The sequence below is a fragment of the Sphaerodactylus townsendi genome, linkage group LG15 (genome assembly GCF_021028975.2).
Source record: "Sphaerodactylus townsendi isolate TG3544 linkage group LG15, MPM_Stown_v2.3, whole genome shotgun sequence".
NCBI classification, from domain to species: Eukaryota; Metazoa; Chordata; class Lepidosauria; order Squamata; family Sphaerodactylidae; genus Sphaerodactylus; species Sphaerodactylus townsendi.
The window spans coordinates 15751766-15772228 of NC_059439.1; the positions used below are offsets into that span (position 1 = coordinate 15751766).

The window sequence follows — 20463 nt, forward strand, 5'->3', positions numbered from 1 at the left end:
TTGAGGAGCGCTTTCAGCCTGAACACACAAGCAATCTTGGGCGCCTAGCAGCCCGTGGCTCGCCCAGCCTCTAGCTACGAGTCTCCTGTTTCAAGAAGCCAAGAAACGCACTCCACGTCATACCTTCTCTTAGGATCAGCCCAGTGATTCCTAGCAAGGGGCAAGCTTTCAAGGTCACCAGAATTCTTCATCAGGCCAAATGTTACTCCCCCCCCCCGCCCCCCAAAATAAAAAATTAAGGGAGGAAGAAGGAGGAGGAGGAGGAGGAGTTTGGATTTACCCCACCTTTATTTCCTGTAAGGAGACTCAAAGCGGCTTACAAGTTCCTTTCCCTTCCTCTCCCCACAACAGACATCTTGTGAGGTAGGTGGGGCTGAGAGAGTTCTGAGAGAACTGTGACTAGCCCAAGGTCACCTAACAGGAATGTAGGAGTACGGAAACACATCTTGTTCACCCAGCGGCAGAGCGAGGGGGAACTACGGCTGGAGCATGCCTGCGTCCTGCGCCCCTGCCTGACCTGGAACGCCCATGCCACACGCCTGGTGCATCGCGCCCCGCCCCTGCCCTCTTGGTGCTACGCCATGAGATTCACCAGATAAGCCTCCCCCACTCAGGTGAAGGAGTGGGGAATCAAACCCGGTTCTCCAGATTAGAATCCACCCACTCTTAACCACTACACCATATTGGCTCTCCAAGTACCTATTAAGTTAAGAGGTATCTACTCAGTTAAGAAGTACTAAAATCAGTTAAACTGTAACAACAATTCTTTCCCCAAATGTCCCTAATTTTCCTCTTTTGGGATGATAGGGCTGTAAACTACTTGCCTGCTCTTTCCAACAAATATCCTTCTACAGGGTTGAAGAAGTAATCCCTGCAATTGTCCCCTCTAGCAGGTTCCTCACAGAAGATATGAAAGGCAAGAACTGTTCTTCCCACAAAGGCTTCCACAGAAAGGGTGAAAATCCATCCGGAACCTTCTGAGCAAGACAAGAGCCCTGGCAGGACCCTAATATGAATTAAGCAATCTGGCGAATGTGCCCCTTTAGTCGGAATTTATAGCCCGCAACCCTCTCTTTCCCTGCTGGGTTTTATTTCTCTCTCTCTTGCTGCTCCCAGTTCTCTTCCCTTCACAGACATAAAAGTAAACAGAATGAAACAGAACACGCCAGCTTCCACTAGTAAAAATATAATTAAAAGAGGACCGCGAAGATTGCTTCTGGTCTGAGTATCCGCCAGTGCCGACCTCTCATATTAGAGCTGGAATTGGGAAATGGGACAGTGGATTTCAAAAGGGGACAGCTGGGGGCAGTTGGGGTGGGGGGGAGAGATAGACTGTTGGTCTTTAATAAGCTATACAGGCTATGTCAAACAATGGCGAAGCAATCCAAAACTGGGCCTCCTTGCGTTGACCAGCAGCTGAGCCCATGGAGCTTTCAACTTGCGCCTTGCCATACACACATCCCATAATAACCGCTGGCGCCTCTGGAGATTGCTTTTCCTCATTCCGCGAGTCAAACGACCACAGCCAAAGCCCCATGCTGAGAGCAGGAATTAAGTTAAGGCAATGGTGCATTTCAGAGGAGAAGGCCATTCTTAAAGATGAACCAGAAAAATCCCCCTGGAGATGCACACAAGATCCAAAGTGAAACTGTAAAAAAAAAGAGTCTTTTGAAAAGGCAGCTGTGGTATAATGGGATGTTGGAATAGGACGAGGCCTAGATCTGACTCTCGTCTCTACTCACAGCATGATGTGTGGGTCAGTCACATTTCTCTCAGTCTAACCTACCTCATAGGTCTGTCGCTGCGAGTATAAAACGGCCAAAGGGAGAAGAGAACATTGTCATAAGGCACTAGGACTTCTGCCGGAAAGGAAAATTATATAATATAATATATATATTAAAAATCACTATTTGAGCAAGCTTTATACTGGTGTATTCCGCACCACCACAGTTCATATTAATAGAAATTCCACCACGGAGAGGGGTATATGCAGAGGTGGGATCCAGCAGGTTCTCACAGGTTTCCGAGGTTACTAATTATTTGTGTGTGCCGAGAGGGGGTTCATAATGGGTGATTTTGCCACGTGATTTTTGCCTTAGTTACGCCCCTCCTCTCAGCAGTAGCGCGCAGAACTTGGAGCAGTCTAGCAGGAGGTGCACCGGCGTGCGTGGCAGCCTGCCTTCATTTGTTTCCCACCTAAGGACTGGCACAGTGGCTGCATCCTTGCCACAGCCCCGCCCAAGAATGCCCCGCCCCGGAATGCCCGGCCATGCCCCCGTCATGCCCCACCCATCCCCATTGGCGCTATGCCACAGTTTGAATCCCACCACCATGGGAACCTGTTACTAAAATTTTTGGATCCCACCACTGGGTATATGTGAACCTGTAGAGCTGCAATGGTGGAGGAGACTGTACTATTTCAAGCAAGGGCTTGTATTTGTTGACTTTTCTCTACAATACTCCCTCAATGGAGCTATTAAATTTAGCATAACATGCAAATAGGAAGGGTATGTGGATGTTTATTTATTTTATTAAATTTGATACCAGCCCTATCCTGGGCTCGGGGTGGCTTACAGGCACACGTAATAACATTTGTCAATAATTAACATGATCAAAATTGAACTTTGAAGCAAAATGAAACAATATCAGTGGTGGATATACACCTCCATAAAATCCCCACCGAGCCTGAAACCATATATCGTCTCATATAATCCCAATCCCATTCACGAACCAGTTTTTAATTACTGAGAAAAGGACGGAGGAAGGGAAGTCAGGAAGCCAGTGAGTTGAAATGGACCCGTGGTTGCCTCAACCAAAGACCTGGTGAAACATCTCCACCTCACAGGTCCTGCAGAACGGGGTATGGTCCCACAGGGCGCTGATGTCAGAAGGGAGGGAGTTCCACCGGGCCGGGGCCTGGACCAGGACCAAAAAACTCTGGCCTTGGTCGAGGCTAACCAAATGTCCTTGAAGCCAGGGACCACCAGAAGGTTACATCTGGATGAGCAGAGAGCCCTCCATGGGCAATATGGGGAGAGATGGTCCCAAAGATCCAAGGTGTAGTGGTTTAGAGCTGGTGGATTCTAATCTGGAGAACCGGGTTTGATTCCCCACTCCTCCACCTGAGTGGCAGAGGTTTATCTGGTGAACCAGATGTGTTCCCCCACTCCTACATTCCTGCTGGGTGTCCTTGGGCTAGTCACAGATTCTCTCAAAACTCTCTCAGCCCCACCTACCTCACAAGGTGTCTGTTGTGGGGAGAGGAAGGGAAAGGAGCTTGTAAGCCACCTTGAGTCTCCTTACAGGAGAGAAAGGTGGGGTATAAATCCAAACTCTTCTTCCAGACCACGGCCACACAGCCCGGAAAGCCCACAACAACCAATCTTCTTCTCCTCTTCTTCATTCCCCAGTTAAAAAATTAAGAGTCTTCAGGGAGTTTTTATATGAGGAAGAATTACAGATGTGACTTTCCCCACCCATAGTCTGGAATGTCACACCCAAGAATGAGGTGTTAAGGCAGTGTGACTAGCCATTACAGAGTTAGACTGGGAAGACTTAGTGTTATATCTGCAAGTTGCAAAGCTCATTGAAAGATGTTGGACTAGCCAAATGCTCTACGTCAATTCCAGTGGAGTAACGGTGTTTGTCTATTGTAGCAAAACAAAAATATCCAGTGGCAGTATGAGCGTCTGTGAAACTTCTGGAGAAGTGAGTGCTGTCTCACAAAATCTTGTAATGGAATAAATGTGGTTAGTCCTTCGAGTGCCACTGGATTTCTGCTTCGTTTTATTTATACTCTGTCAGCCTAACTTACATCCTAGGATGGTTGTGGGAGTAAAATGGAGGAGAGTAAATCCTTGAATGCTACCCTGAGATCCTTCAAGAAAGGACAAGAGAAAAAGGCAACATACTAAATAGAATTGAGAAGGTACTAAATATACCCGGGGAAGGCCAATATGGTATGATGTATTTATTTATTTCCTTCATTTATGTCTTACTTTTCTCCACAGAAGGGGCCCAAAGAGGTTTACTACATTCTACCCATCTCTGTTTAGGTAGGCTCAGGTGAGTGTGCAACCAACCAACGGTTTCCATGGCGTCCTTGCAAGAGGGGATTTGAGCCTGGGTTTCCCAAAGGCTGACTCAGTCTTCCATCCTTCCGAGGTCAGTAAAAATAAGTACTCAGCTTGCTGAAGATAAAGAAGAAGAAGAGGAAGAAGAGTTTGGATTTATATCCCCCTTTTCTCTCCTATAGGAGACTCAAAGGGGCTTACAATCTCCTTGTCCTTCCCCCCTCACAACAAACACCCTGTGAGGTAGGTGGGGCTGAGAGAGCTCCGAGAAGCTGTGACTAGCCCAAGGTCACCCAGCTGGCATGTGTGGGAGTGCACAGGCTAATCTGAATTCCCCAGATAAGCCTCCACAACTCAAGCGGCAGAGCTGGGAATCAAACCCGGTTCCTCCAGATCAGAGTGCACCTGCTCTTAGCCACTGCTCTTAGCCACTACGCCACTGCTGCTAAAGCATAGATGACTGGGGAAGACAATGGTAAACCACCCTGTAAACAAGTCTGCCTAGTAACTGTTGTGATGTGATATCACCCATGGGTTAGTACTGAACCAGTTCTTGCACAGGGGACTGCTGTCACTTTTAACCGTCACTTTTTACCTCCCAAGTCCTAATGAACACATAACTCTAACCACTACACCATGGTGGCTCACTTCAAACTGAGAGAGATATGAAAACTCCCCAGGACTGAATATCCACTGGCGCAGATGTGCACGGTGGGACAGGAAGCAAGAAATCCTGTCCCAATGCACTTCCTGTTTGCAGCACACCAACAGAGGAGGCACATCAGCACAAGATTTCTTGTCCCAATTTGCTTCCTCTTGCCCAATGCGTTTCTTGCTTTCCCCAGGGAAAGTAAGAGCACTTCTGGTTTGACTTTTTGTGCCAAAGCAGGGTGAGGCCGGGGAACGCTGGCAGTGGGTAATAGGCTTATATCAGTGATGGCGAACCTTTTCGAGACCGAGTGCCCAAATTGCAACCCAAAACCCACTTATTTATCGCAAAGTGCCAACACGGCAATTTAACCTGAATACTGAGGTTTTAGTTTAGAAAAATGGTTGGCTCCGAGGCATGCGTTACTCAGGAGTAAGCTTGGTGGTAGTAGGTGGCTTTGCTTTGAAGCAACCGTGCAACTCTTCCAACGGGTGAATCACGACCCTAGCATGGTTTACTGAGAAGCAAGCCCCATTGCCAGCAACCGAGCTTACTCCCAGGTAAAGGATCGCGCTTTAGTTCTTCGCATGAAAATCAGTGGGTTTAACAGCGCTTAACAGGGTTACCTACACTGCTTCCCCAAAACTAGGTCTTAGATTTAATGCTAATAATAGAGCCCAGAGGCCCAGGCCAGCCTAGATGTGGGGGAGGGGGGCACTCTGTTTGTGCGTGCCCACAGAGAGGGCTCTGAGTGCCACCTCTGGCACCCGTGCCATAGGTTCGCCACCACTGGCTTATATTATCATTAATGCCCCCTGCATAAAACTCTCTCAGCGAACAGAAAGCCAGGGTAACAGGAAAGCCAGAATATGTCCGCTTGATGTATTAGGGTGCTTTTTAAGCAATATTTTTCATGGAAGAACATTTAAAAACATCATCCTTCCTCTGCAGTCAGGAGCACTGCAGTCCATTTAAAATAAAATGAAAAGTCGGATGGCACCTTAAGCAATAACATTTATTTCAATTTGATCTTTTGTGAGTCACCGCTCAGTTCCTCAGACGTCTGAAGTGTGCAGTGACTTATGAAAGCTCGTATTGAAATAAATGTTGTATGTCTTTAAGGTATCACTGGACTTACCACTTTATTTTGCAAGGACAGTCTAACAGGATTACTGTACATCAACAGTCTATTCAACCATGTCAGGATTTTACTGTTTTATGTTCCTGCATGTGTAGATCCAGACCTAATTCAAAATGTAACTCGAACCTAGGCCTTTTCTCAAAACCAGTTCTGAGTACCAGGACTTAAGCTCTGGAACATGTCACGAGACACTCACATGCCTCTGAACATGTGCAGAGTATATTCCATCAGCAATGAATAATTACAGCTACTTTTTTTGCCACCAAGTTACATCTTATGTACAGGGAGTCCCAGAGGCATATCTAGGGAAAATGTAGCCAGGTGGAAAATCTGAGCCCCCCCCCCCCACACACACACACACTCCATATGGGCAGCCGTCCTCCCCCACCACGACCAAACCACTTTTTTTGCACCAGATCTTGACATCAGTGCACGGACCTGGGGGGAAGGAGGAGGGGTGGGGTGGGGGCGATTTTCCACCCCACATGACTAAATGGTCACAGCCTAGGGACATCTGACCCCATATGTTCCCCCGGGCAGTATGCCCCTGACAACGACCCCATATGGTTTTCAAGGTAAGAGACGTTCAGAGGTAGTTTGCCATTGCCTGCCTCCGTGTCACAACCGGGGTATTCCTTGGAAGTCTCCCATCCAAATTCTAGCCAGGGTCAGGGCTGATAACGTGTTACTGGCGTAAGGTCAACCAGCAAACCACCATGATGCAAGTGTTGATTTGAAGCTGGGTTTTCCAGGTCCTAGTCCGGCATCTTAACCACTACGCTGTATCTTTAATTTGGGGGAAAAAGATCCCCCAGCCAGACAGTCGGTTGCTTTGGCCGCCTTTAGCTGCCGCATCTATTAATCAACAAATTAGGCAATGCATCACGAAATGCTGAGCATAAGGAAACAAATGCAGGCACCGGCGAGAATGTTCACCCCACACGATGCTGATTCCTGCAAATAGGGAGCAAGCTACAGAAGCTAAAATCCTGCAGAAGGAAGAAGTGGGGAAACTCGGTAGTCAAACACAGTCACTCAGCTCGGCTGTACTGTAGCTCCAGGCCGAAAGTCCAAAAGGGGATGGGGCTTTTATTCCCATGGGGTGCTGAACTGCTAACATGGTGTCCTGAAGATGAAGCCGAAACCCTCCTACTGGGCAAAGAGAGGCCTGTTTCTCCACATGATACATTTCTCTCCGATTGCCCATCTGCTCTCCTACCGGCTTCTCCCTTCTCCTGGGACCAAAGAGGAGGGGGAAAAAATACATACGCAGAGAGAAGCAGGCACTGCAACGCCTTCCCTTCCCTCCCCACCTCCATCTGCCCTGTAATTTGAAAAGCTAAAAAGAACCAAGCGGTGCAGCCCACAGCCCCTTCTTCAAATCACTGGCAATAAGTTTCTGACAAGGTGATTGCACCCACCACAGTTGGAGTTGCCAGGAGTTCATTGCACCAGATCTCACAAGGGTGCCAACTTTGGCTTGGAAAATGCCTGGAGGTTTTGGGTTGGTGCCTGAGGAGGGGCTCAAGGAGGGTAGGACGACACGGAAGCCATCCTCTAAAGTTGTCCTTCCCAGCGGAACTGATCTCTGTACTCTGGAGATCATCCAGGATCTACCTGGGGAACAACAATCCAGCACCTACTCTGACTTCCTTACCTGCAGACTTTGATCTCAAAACATAAGTCCAAATGCCCATCCATTCCCTTCCTATTTTTAACCATATGGCAAGACATGCCTGTCACCAGTGATCCACTTAGTCCAGTACAGTTTCATGAAGTGGTTAACCTGGAAGGGGCCACAACAAGCAGGACATAGAGGCAAAGGCCTTCTCCCAATGTTCCTCCTTGGATGAGGTTTACTGCCTGTGACTGTGGATGTATCCTTTACTCACCATGGCTAGCAGCCACCTCTCTATTAACCTCTTTTAAGAGCTAGTGTGGTGTAGTGGTTAAGAGCAGATGGATTCTAATATGGAGAACCTGGTTTGATTCCCCACTCCTCCACCTGATTGGGGGAGGCTTATCTGGTGAACCAGATGTGTTTCCGCACTTCTGCATTCCTGCTGGGTGACAGTTGAGCTAGTCACAGTTCTCTCTCAGCGCCACCTACCTCACAAGGTGTCTGTTGTGGGGAGAGGAAGGGAAAGGAGCTTGTAAGCCACCTTGAATCTCCTTACAGAAGAGAAAGGTGGGATATAAATCCAAACTCCTCTTCTCTCCTTCTCCTTCTCCTCCTCCTCTTCCTCCTCCTCCCCCCTCCCCGTTGGTATCACTACATTCACTGACAGCGTGCTCCACAATTTAATTCTTCACTGAATAAAGGAATTTCCTCCTTTTGTCCGTCTGGAATCTACTGCCTATCACAGTGTTCCACCCTGATGTTTTCTTCTTTTTTTAAAAAAAGAAGTTATTAAGTAATAAACAAAGCTAGATACAAAACTTGACAAATCCATCTTCAATTCTATATACAACTCCAACCTTCCAGTTTCAGTATTATGTAATAGGGGGGAGAAGTTCTCTCCAGGCATGGGGAAATTTGGAGTGAAACAGTTATCCCTACCTATGAAACTCCCTTCCCCTAAAGCATGGGGGTCAAACTCGCGGCCCTCCAGATGTTATGGACTACAGTTCCCATCATCCCCTGTCAGCATCCAGCTGGCAGGGGATGATGGGAACTGGACCCCATCTGGAGGGCTGCGAGTTTGACACCACTGCCCTAAAGCTATCATGCACTCATTCTCCCTAAGAAGCATTTCAGACTGTGGTGTTCTGCACCTCCCACATTGCATCCAGCCTGACTACTGAACTAGTCTGCTGCAAACGTTTATTCCCACCACACAGTGGAGCAAAAGGAAAAGCCGGAGCTCAATGGCAGAGCACCACTTTCGCATGTAGAAGGTCCCAGATCCAATTCCCTGGCACCAAGTGTGAAAGGCAGAGACAGTACTTTGTAATGCTTAGAGCAATGGACTAGGACATAAGTTCTAATCTGCTAGAAAGCTCACTGGTCAACCTGGGACCAGTCATTTTTCTCTCACCCCAGCAAAACCTACCCGTCAGGGTTGTTTTGAGGAGGAAATAGGAAGGTGGTGAATCGTATCTTCTTCCTTCCGTGAGCTCTTTGGAGGAAGGATTAGATAACAGCATGCAGATAGATGGGGCTCTTAGCTAGCCGTTAAATATTGGGTTAAACAGGCCGACAGTCTGACTCCGTACAAAGCAGTTCTGTACGTTCGAACACCAGAATGCGGGCCTAATGTGTTTCCCCATGGGCCTCTGTAAGCAAAGGTTTATTTTAAGCCTCCTGCCTCAGGTTTTTTCCCCCTCCTCCTCTTCTCTTCGTTAAATCATTTCTGCAACTTCAGGGATCCATTCTTTGGCATCCTCTCATTGGCTGGGTGCAGTTTGCTTATTCCCGCCGTAGTCGAGCCTTCTGCTCCCAGCCTCCATTATGGTAAACACGGTATCTTAATTAAAGGACTCGGCTGGCTCGCTCAACTCAGACAGATGGAGTCTTAATTTAATTAGTATACTTTAATTACCTATGATAATAAGACCTCCACCTGTGTCCAGTTTCTTTCTCCCCCCACCCTTTCCTTAAAACCAGTTATCTGTGATAACGTAGCTTCGTCAGCAATAAGCTGCAGAACGGGAGATAATTTTAAGAACAGCCCACTGTGGGCACAACATGCGGGTGGCAAACACTGTTACTATTTCTGAACGCTAACAAAGCAGCATTAAAAAAATCTCAACTATGGGAAAGTGAGCTTCTTGCCTGAGTGGAGATTTGATGTGAGGTGGGGGGGGGGGGCTGAGAGAGTTCTGAGAGAACTGTGACTGGTCCACGATCACCCAGCAGGCTTCGTGTGGAAGAGTGGGGAAACCAACCTGATTCTCCAAATCAGAGTAACACTATTTAGCACACCGTGCAGGTTCACTTCAAGGGGTTGGGGAGCCCTTAGGGCAGTGGTGGCGAACCTTTGGCACTCCGGATGTTATGGACTACAATTCCCAATTGGCCATGCTGGCAGGGGCTGGTGGGAATTGTAGTGCATAACATCTGGAGTACCAAAGGTTCGCCACCACTTGGCCTGATAGCATTATCTGACAGGAAGTTTAACAGTTCATCGGTCCACAATTGCCTGTCATTTTTAATTGTCCCCACCCCCGAAAGCTTCTAAAATCAGATGCAAGCCAGGGTTGGGGGGGAGGGGGGTGGGAATTAGTCAGACAAATTCACTTTTGATGGACAGGGCTGGTTTTAATACCAGAATATTATATTGCATTATATTGCACTGTATTATGTGTATTTTTAATGTTTTAACATTTTTAATTGTACATGTTTGGACTATGGTAAGGCGGGATAGAAACTGAAAAATAAATAAACTTGTGGACACACTTGATCTGGAATGCTGGCTTAGGTGGATTTGAAAGAGAGACAGGAATGGCAAAAACTTATGGTAGAGGAGTCCTCTGGTAATAAAATAAAGCAGAGGTTCTGGGGCACCTTAAAGACTAACAACATCCCAGCCTGAGCTTTCATGAAGTTAGCATCCAGGTTTTGTGGAAAGGAAATCGTTTTGGAGATTTTTATCATCAGGCTGAGGGGTTCCCACCCCATACAGCTAACTGCAGCCATTCCATGATAACTGCAGAGGAAAAGCTCTCCTAGCCTTATGTGTGAGCGCTGTGTTAAGTGCCAGCAAGTTGCTTCTGGCTCATGGCAACCCTGTGAATTAATGACCTCCAAAATGTGCTCTTGTTAACAGCCTTGTTCAGGTCTTGCAAACTGAGGGCCATGGCTGATGGAGGTGGAGTAAAAATCAGTGGAAGGATCATTCACAATCCGAGGGCCCTTCCGCACATGCAGAATAATGCACTTTAAATCCATTTTCAATGCACTTTGCAGCTGGATTTTACTGTGCGGAATAGCAAACTCCACTTGCAAACAATTGTGAAAGTGGATTGTCGAAGGCTTTCACGGCCGGATTCAACTGGTTGTGGTGGGTTTTCCGGGCTTTGTGGCCATGGTGTGGTGGATCTTGTTCCTCACGTTTTGCCTGCATCTGTGGCTGGCATCTTCAGAGGTGTATCACAGAGGGAAGTCTGTTGTGAAAGTGGATTGAAAGTGCATTATTCTACATGGGCGGAAGGGGCCTGAGATACGCAGGCGGCATAATGTTACTGGCCAAAGTCTATTGTAGCAAACCTATTAGCCTTGTTGATGGAATAAGAATTCTGGTTCGGGAGCAGACGTTGGGGAGCATTTGGCAGATATGGGCAGTTGCCAGTGAGTCCCATTGGCAGTCCTTCCAAGAGCATCTCACTGGGCCTTATCGGAGCCAAGATGCTATTGTCTGATGCAACACACCTAGAATCAACAAGAGGAAGAAAGATGCCTGTCATTCTAAGTTGCCAATTTCCTACCCATTCCAGTTCTTTCAGAAAAGGAAACTGAGAAGGACAAAGAGACAGACATAATTTCAATCTAAAGCAGCGGTTCTCAACCTGTGGGTCACGACCCCTTTGGGGGTCGAATGACCCTTTCACAGGGGTCATCGAAGACTCTCTGCATCAGTGTTGTCCATCTGTAAAATGGATAAATGTTAGGGTTGGGGGTCACCACAACATGAGGAACTGTATTAAAAGGTCGCGGCATTGGGAAGGTTGAGAACCACTGATCTAAAGCACCAATCCTTCCTTTCCAAATGACTCAAACACACCCAACATGCCTTGACACTGGTCAGTGTTAGCTGGGTCCCATACATCATAGAGGTGTTTAGGAGATACAGGAGGTTTTAGTAGGAGCAAATGGAAAGAAAGAGTTTTTCACAGAAATAGGACAACGAGACCATGGACAGTTCCAAGGGTGATGGAGAGCTTTTCCTGGCTAGCCACCAAGTTCAATGAAGAGAATGAACAGAGCTTAAAGTGGATGTGTTATTTATTTTATTTATTTATTTATTATTGCATTTATAAACCGCCCCATCCCCTAAGGGCTCTGGGCGGTGGACAACAAACATTATAAACAATACAGCAATAACAATAACATTTAAAATCAATAACGTCATTAAATATATAAAATTACATAAAATTACAGCGTTCCGTATAAACCATATGGCGTCCAGTATTAAACTATCAATAAAAAACCCCTCCCGGAGAGCGGGGCGGTATAGATGTTGTAAGCTCCCAGAATGATAGAGGGAGGAACAGGAAGGGCGCACACCATCAACGGCCGGCCTCCCCAAAGGCCCGGTGGAACAATTCGGTCTTACAGGCCCTGCGGAACTCTCCTAGATCCTGCAGGGCCCGGACAGATTGTGGGAGAGTGTTCCACCAGGCTGGAGCCAGGGCCGTGAAGGCCCTGGCTCGGGTGGAAGCCGGCCGTATCATTGAGGGGCCGGGGACCACCACGTGTAGGGACATATGGGGTAAGGCGGTCCCGAAGGTACGAGGGCCCCAGGCCGCGCAAAGCCTTAAAGGTTAATACCCATACCTTGTGGATGATCCGGAACTCCACTGGGAGCCAATGCCTAGAATGTTAACAGTATTCATCAATTTTGAGTAGATTCCCTAATATACAGGATCCTGTGCAGTCGATCGGATGGTTTGAACCACATTATGAATGACCAGGTGTGAGTTTCTCCTCCATTCAAAGATCTACAGTTTGCCCCATTTTCTGACCACCATTATTTCCCCTGGGATGTGTGAACTTCGCAGTGCAATTTGTTTTGGGTTGTTGGCTGCTCAGGGTTGGGGACACAGATAGGCAAAGGACTTGGGAATCAGGGATTGTCTTCCAGACCATTTTTGTGACCTTGGTCATCTGTACATTCAGGACTGCAGGTGTCTCTGCTTCAGTATCGGTAGAGGACATGCAAGGAAGGAGAGCAAGCTGAAACGTTCAGAACAAAAACTACCGGACCACGGCCACACAGCCTGAAAAACCCACAACAGCCTATCGATTCTGGCCATGAAAGCCTTCGACAACATTCTGTCATAACATTTACAAAAACCCCAACTCCAGTAAGTGCATCAGGGTAAAGCTTATCAAGGATCACTGCAACCCGTATTTGTGCGAACGAGCCCCCGAAAGCGTTGACAAAAGCAGACACTCCTTGGCAGCTGCGGTGGTCTCTCGGGGGATGCAGATATATCTGTCAGCACCAAAGACCACCACGTTGTTCTCCAGAAGTCGCTCGGCAGCCCAACAGATGGCTCGGGCTTTGCGCTGCCGCCAGGGGACCGCGACAGTATGAAATATCGAGCTGCATATAAATGAATAGCCTGTGTTCCAAAGCAACGTCTTCTGCAGCCACTCAACAAATACAGCTTTGGCCATTTCCTAATTCCTCTCTCTCTCTACCAAACGCACAGGCAGGAAGGTCAGCACGCTGGCCTCGACTCTTTCTGAACAGAAGATCACAGGATCAGAACCAGAAGGGGACAGACTCGATTCATCTGTCACAGAGAGGGACCATCCATCAGCCAATGCATTCTGGCAGAACATCAGGTGAGACCAGGGGTACTGTTCCCTGCTTTATTTCTTTTTCCAGCAAAGCAGCCCGTGTACACTTGTGGGAAGGTGTCTGCAAATAGGCCCAGATGGCTCGAGCGATGCTGCAGAAGATGAAAACATTCTGGATGTTCTCTGAGCCTCGGTTTGTTGGAGTGAGATCGACGATAGTAGCAGTGCAAAACATTCCAAAATCCTATTTGCAACTCAGCGATGAGCTCCAGCCGACTTAGGCCAATGAGCCAAGCCTCATGTCTTGTGGAAAGGAAAGGGGGGAAAGATTCTTCCACATGCCGACATAGACACACACCCTGGCCAGTCAGGTTTGCCTGGGAGACTGTCTCTTCTTGAGCACACATACTGGGGATCAGTTAGACCTGGGACACAAACATGTAGCTTCTTGTTTTCTATAGAGCCAGTTCTAAAGCCCCTCCCAATTGTTGGAAGTAACGCTGTCTCTAGGGTGCAAAGGAGACTGAGAAGATCACCCAACAGGGGGTGAGCAAGAACAGGGGGGAAGATTAGGCCTCTTCTGCACATGCAGAATAATGCACTTTCAATGCATTTTGCAGCTGGATTGTACTGTGCGGAATATTAAAATCCACTTGCAAAAATGGTGAAATGGTGTCTGCATGTGCGACAGGAGCCTTAGAGACCCTCACCCTTCCATCCTTTTGTGTCACCTCTTGTCTTTCCTGAGACTGATAATCTCGGGTCTAATTTCCCCCTTCTCAGAAGTCTGATGTCTTTCCTTCCTTCCCTAGCTAGCGGAAGGCTATCCCTGCCTCTCGGCTTTCCTATCTGAAATGTAGTTCCTTAATAAACGTTTAACTTTACCTTTAATCACTGGGTCTGCTGCTTCTCTGCATAACTAGCAAGCTGCCAACAGAAATTGCATTCTAGGAGTTATTGAATTATTTAGATAAAATAGTGGGAGAAACGAGTTTAGAAACAGTCATAAATCTTCCAGCCACCGCTAAGGTGACGCTAACGTATTATCAGGGAAAAGGCCATTGTTGCTGTATCAACTATGTGATATATTAATTTTTCTCACATGTATCTGTCATAGTAGACACTAAAGGAAAACACATCCACCAGGACTACAACAGGCTGGGTGGCATGGACTGCAGGCTCCAGCGTGGTGTAGTGGTTAAGAGCATATGGAGAACTGGGTTTGATTCCCCACTGTGGAGGCTTATCTGGGGAACTGGATTAGCTTGTGCACTCCAACACATGCTAGCTGGGTGACCTTGGGCTAGTCACAGTTCTTTGGAGCTCTCTCAGCCCCACCCACCTCACAGGGTGTTTGTTGTGGGGTGGGGGAGGGAAAGGAGATTGTAAGCCCCTTTGAGTTTCCTTATAGGAGAGAAAGGGGAGATATAAATCCAAACTCTTCTCTTCTTAATAGACCCTGATATATCTAACCATAACCCACCTACCTCACAGGGTGTTTGTTGTGGGGGGGAGGGAAAGGAGATTGTCTCCTTACAGAAGAGAAAGGGGGATATAAATCCAAACTCCTCCTCCTCCTCCTCTTCCTTCTTCTTCTTCTGGATGCATTTGCCCAGAACACTCCAGCATGCAGATCCACAGAGGAAGTGCAGAATCCTTATGGACAAAGAGCTGCAAATTCCATGCAGGATTTTCTAGAAAGGTTCTTTTTCCTCTCAGCCAGAGAGATGGTTTCTGGGAGCTTGATGCTTTGATGAAGCAGAAATACAGAAAAATGAAGAATGACCAGAAACCTTTTTGGACCCCCAAGGATATATGAAATGGCCTTATCCCAAGGCAGAGCACTCATCTATCAAGGCATTGCCTAATCTGAATGGTGACATCTCTCCAGGGTTTGGGGCAGCAGATCTTTCCATCATCTTCTTTCCAGTTCTCTGGACAGAAGATGCTGAGGACTGAACTTGGGATCTCCCATGAATGTCAGGTGTGCTTCCCCTGCCATCAAAGGGATGGGGGGGGGGGTAACATGGATTCACACCTGTCCATGGGGTTGGGGGCTCTTCTGATCAAACCCGACTCTCCAGATTAGAGTGGATCTGCTCTTAGCCACTACACCACAAAGGTGATTCTACTTCCCTAGACTTTGGAGAATACCTGTTTCTCCAGCCCCATCATTTGCCTCCCCTCTCCCAACACAAAGCATCGCGAACGGTTACCTGGCAACATGGTCCAAAACACACATGCAGGAAGCAGAACTGGAGCTTTGTAGTAATCCATGTCAAATGAGGAACAGGACAACTCAGGTGCAAACCCCCATTCTGCCTTGAAGCTCACCACCAGGTGATTTTGGGCCAGTCACACTCTCTCTGAAATTGGGGTTTCAATTTACTTCAGAAAGGTTCTTGCATAATAGAATTCCGGACGAGAGAACTGGAGCTTCTGAGCTGTGGAGGCTTATCTGGGGAATTCAGATTAGCCTGTACACTCCCACACATGCCAGCTGGGTGACCTTGGGCTAGTCACAGCTTCTCGGAGCTCTCTCAGCCCCACCTACCTCACAGGGTGTTTGTTGTGAGGGGGAAAGGGAAAGGAGATTGTAAGCCCCTTTGAGTCTCCTGCAGGAGAGAAAGGGAGGATATAAATCCAAACTCTTCTTCTTCTTCTTGACGGACTTGTAAGGTGAAGATGTGATCAGTAGCAAACAATGCCGAGTTAGGCAGACCAAGGAAATGACTGTTTGAAGGCAGGATTTATAGTCAAGGTCTCATTTGCCTGGAGTTCCACAGTTTTAGAGTAGCAAACGCACTTACACTGTCCGCGCACATTCCTGGAGTCACATCTGCCCCCAACTCCCAAATCCAAATCAGGAAAAGTTGAATTGTGCAAACTGAATAAACTTTATTTTACTAGTGATGGAGAGATCTAGAGGACTTAAAGGACCCTAGGACGAGAGACTTAGGGAGCTGGGGGTGTTTGGTTTGGTGAAGGTTAGGTTGACATGATAGCCATGTTTAGATATTTGAAGGGATGTTGTGTTGGTGGGAGAGCAAGCTTGCTTTCTGTGGCTCCAGAGACTAGGACCAGGAGTGATGGGTTCAAGGTGAAGGAAAAGAGATTCCACCTAAACATCAGGAAAAACCTCCTGACAGTAAGGGCTGTTCCAACAGTGGAATGCACTACCTCGAAGAGTGGTGGAGTCTCCTTCTTTGGAGGTTTTTAAAAAGAGTCTGAATGGCAATCTGTCAGGAGTGCTTTGGTTGTGTGTTCCTGCATTGCAGGGGGTTGGACTTGATGCCCCTTGGGGTCCCTTCCAACTCTTATGATTCTATGGTTCTTTGTCTCTAAAGTCTATGCCCCAAAGTCTTGGAATCTCTAACTTCTGCTGCTTCTTCTGCATGGGCTGCTAGTGTGCTTTTCAGCCGTCATGAGAACTAGAAACTTAGCTCTTAAAAATGCAAGGCGAGTTTCTGCAGTGATAAAGAGACCGGGAGACCCAGCACACGAAACTGCCTTCCCCTGATCAAAGCCAGCTCTACTTACATTATTGCTGCAATTAAAAAGGAAAGCTCTGGGGAATTTTGGAACCCAACGTTTTGCATCTTCCGAATGCGGGGATTATATGATGCTTAGAGACGATAGAAATACTGTTAACAGCTGGGCTGCTGGTGCATTTCTCTTCTTCCTTTCGAGGAAGCACAGTGATATTAGTCTTTTTAAAATACCATATTATGCTGCCATCAGCTGTGCTACTTTTTGCAAAAGTCATTTTTAATCCCCCCCCCTCCGCCCCCTGCCCTGCCAAGCATACATTTGGCATTCCAGATAGGAAGCGTGGAGAGTCCTATCGATCCCACACCTCGCAGGCATTGCTGGGCTCCGCATTCCTCCATCCCAGACAACCTCGCCAGCTGCTCTTGAAATACAAAACATCCTCGTCTAACTCGAGACCAACTTCGTACCTCAGGAATTAACAAAACGTATCTCCCTTCCACTTTATTGCATCCTAACGCTGCCAGTCAAATTTGTCATTGTGGTTTAGGATCCCTGCTTCCTGACAAACCCCAGGTAGCCAAATCTTGCGGATCCGATTGACTCGGACGGTCAAATGCAACCCAGTCAGCCGCTGCCTATGGGGTTTGGGGCCGATTCAATTCACGGGCAGACCAAATAGCTTTGAGCAAGAGGGACAGACAGAAAGAAAAATGGCCCAAGGCAGAGATGTGCCAAATCCCTATAACCTTTTATTGGTTTATTTGATGTCTGGAAAATTAATCTGAGCTCTGAATTAAGCCTGGTTTCTTTGAAATGCTGGCTGGAAGCCTACACACCCCTGACCTGTTGTAGCCTTGACAAATGGGATTCTCCGTGCTCCTCTACCCTACTTTACATTATTTGAGAAATAAGAATCTACAGCCAGCATTAAGTCTCTGTAGCCACAGGCTTCTCAGAGGCCCTGGTCATACCACACGTTACAATGCATAAATAAGGGCATTGCCTCGTAGAAGGGGTGCCATTCCCAATATGGAAGTTCCAGCAGATCTGAGGTCTACAAGCTCTGGGGCTGCTGAATTAGACTGGAAACAGTGGTTCCTCTTGAGATCCTGCATCCTGCAGTGGTTCAGAGTGGTGGACTCTAATCTGGAGAACCCAGTTTGATTCCCAATTCCTACACGTGAGGCCAGCTGGGTGATCTTGGGCCAGCCACAGTTCTCTCAGAACTCTCTCAGCCACACCTACCTCACAAGGGGTTTGTTGTGGGGAGAGGAAGTGTAAGCCATCTAGAGTCTCCTTGCAGGATAGAAAAGCAGGGTATAAATCCAAACTCCTCCTCAAACAAACCACAGTGTGTTCTATTTATATCCATCAGGAGTTCCCCTTAGTTACCTGGGTGCCCACTAAATGTTTTCAGAAAGCAGGTGGGATCACGTGGAGCTTTTTCCTAGCAGCGTTTTTGGGTGGGTTATGCAGATCTTTTAAAGAAATTGTGTCGGCAGCAGCAGCAGCTACAAGCAACTTCACTGCATGACGGAAGGTAAGCTGCGTGTACACAAGAAATATTTTTTAATATGTTCATTTTAAACGGCATCCTGTGCAACGAAGCTTCGGCCTGAAATGCTGAACACTGTGCTGAAGAGCAACGCACGATTTCATTCCCTGACACTTTTCGTTTGGTTCCTTCCCCTGAGGTAGCCATTTTGGTGTTAAGATAGAAGAAGTAGAAGAAGTAGAAGTAGAAGTAGAAGAAGAAGTAGAAGTAGAAGAAGAAGAAGTAGAAGAAGAAGAAGTAAAAGTAGAAGTAGTAGAAGTAGTAGAAGTAGTAGAAGTAGTAGAAGAAGTAGAAGAAGTAGAAGTAGAAGTAGTAAAAGTAGAAGTAGTAGAAGTAGAAGTAGAAGTAGAAGAAGTAGAAGTAGAAGAAGAAGAGTTTGGATTTATATCCCCCCTTCCTCTCCGGCAGGAGACTCAAAGGGGCTTACAATCTCCTTGCCCTTCCCCCCTCAAACAAACACCCTGTGAGGTAGGTGGGGCTGAGAGAGCTCTGAGAAGCTGTGACTAACCCAAGGTCACCCAGCTGGCGTGTGTGGGAGTGTACAGGCTAATCTGAATTCCCCAGATAAGCCTCCACAGCTCAGGCGGCAGAGCTGGGAATCAAACCCGGTTCCTCCAGATTAGAATGCACCTGCTCTTAACCTCCTATGCCACTGCTGCTCCTAGAGTTGTCAGCTCCTGGTTGAGATACTCCTGGAGATTTGGGGTTGGTCCTAGTGAGGACAGGGACCTCAGTGAGGTACATTGACATAAGGTCTACCCTCCAAGCAGCCTTACTTTATTTATTCATATATTTATTTATAGGGAAACTAATCCTGGTAGTTTGGAGATGAGCTTTAATTATGAGGGATCTCCAGGACCCACCTGGAGGTTGGCATTCCTAGTTAATCCCACAATCTTAAGGGACCCACAGGCTCAAAAAGGTAGGGAATCCCCGATTTAGATATTCATACCTCACTTTTCACCCCAGAGGAGACCCACAGTGCTCTCCCAGTCCTCTGTTTCATTCTTACAACAACGCCCTATGAAGGAGGTTAGGCTAAGAGAGTGAATGGCCCACCCAGAGAGTCTTCACAATAAAGAGGGAATTCAAACCAGATTCTAGTATGATGCTGACCTAGACTTAGGGGGAACATTCAGAACTTTTCAGGTGAAATTTTGAGGTTTCAGGAAGCCCGCTTCTCCTCACTTGCAATGGCTCACTGCATACTGAAGATAAAACCCCAGGTCTTAAGAACCTTTATGACTGTCAGGGCTGTTCGACAGTGGAATTCACTGCCTCGGAATGTGGTGGAGTCTCCTTCTTTGGAGGTTTTTAAACAGAGCTGGATGAACATATGTCAGGAGTGCTTTGATCGTGTGTTTCTGCATTGCAGAGGGTGGGATGGCCCTTGGGGTCTCTTCCAGCTCTATGATTCTACCTCATCTCTGGCAACATGGCTGCCTCAGGAGACGGCACCATGAAGACTTACCAAGTTCACTTGAGGCTGATCCTGTCCTGAGTAAGAGATCGGACTAGATGGTCTGCATGGTCCCTTCCAACTGTATTATTCTACATCTGCCCTGAGGCCTTTTTTTAAAAAAAAGGATAAATAGTACACAGAGATCCAACTTAAGAATAAGAAGTTGGCCAAGGACTCTCAGGCAAAAGAGTCTCATTGAATCTATGTCCAAGACCTGTGTATTGTATGCACACACTGCAAGCATACCTGCATGCAACTGACTCGTTAGGAGTGCTGTTTTGGTCTCTTTCTGATTTTTTATACATATTTTTTTTAAAAAGAAAGGCCATTATCAGCCCAGATCTTATGCTACGATCACATAAGAAAAGTGTGCGGGGGTCTAATCTGATTTTAATGTATTTTTTTAAAAAAGCCGAGGTAATTAGTTTAGCAAAGGAGTCGTTGTCAAAGGCTCTGAACGCTCTTCTGAAAACAAAGAGAAACAAAAGGAGACAGCAAATTTTCCCCATATGCGGACTCCACGTAGACGTAAAGGAAGCGTTCTTTTTTAGAAACACCAGAACAAAAAGCTAAAGAGTTTTCAAAGCACAGTAGCTCCCCCTGCTTGGTCGGTTGGTTGTGCG

The 20463-nt window shown here is 47.1% G+C and overlaps 1 protein-coding gene across 2 annotated transcripts in view; it reads left to right on the forward strand.

Moving 5' to 3' along the window:
• The window catches only part of NXPH3 (neurexophilin 3), a 35073-nt gene extending 22258 nt beyond the window's left edge, over positions 1-12815 (forward strand). Inside the window, exons 3-4 of one of the 2 annotated variants that reach the window (XR_007246286.1) lie at positions 4011-4065; positions 12702-12815. The gene's annotated coding sequence lies outside the window, so the exon portion shown is untranslated. Of the gene's footprint in view, positions 1-893; positions 1001-4010; positions 4066-12701 lie in introns of those variants that run through there. The other variant, XR_007246287.1, reaches the window with a different exon arrangement.
• The last annotated feature ends 7648 nt before the right edge of the window (positions 12816-20463 follow it).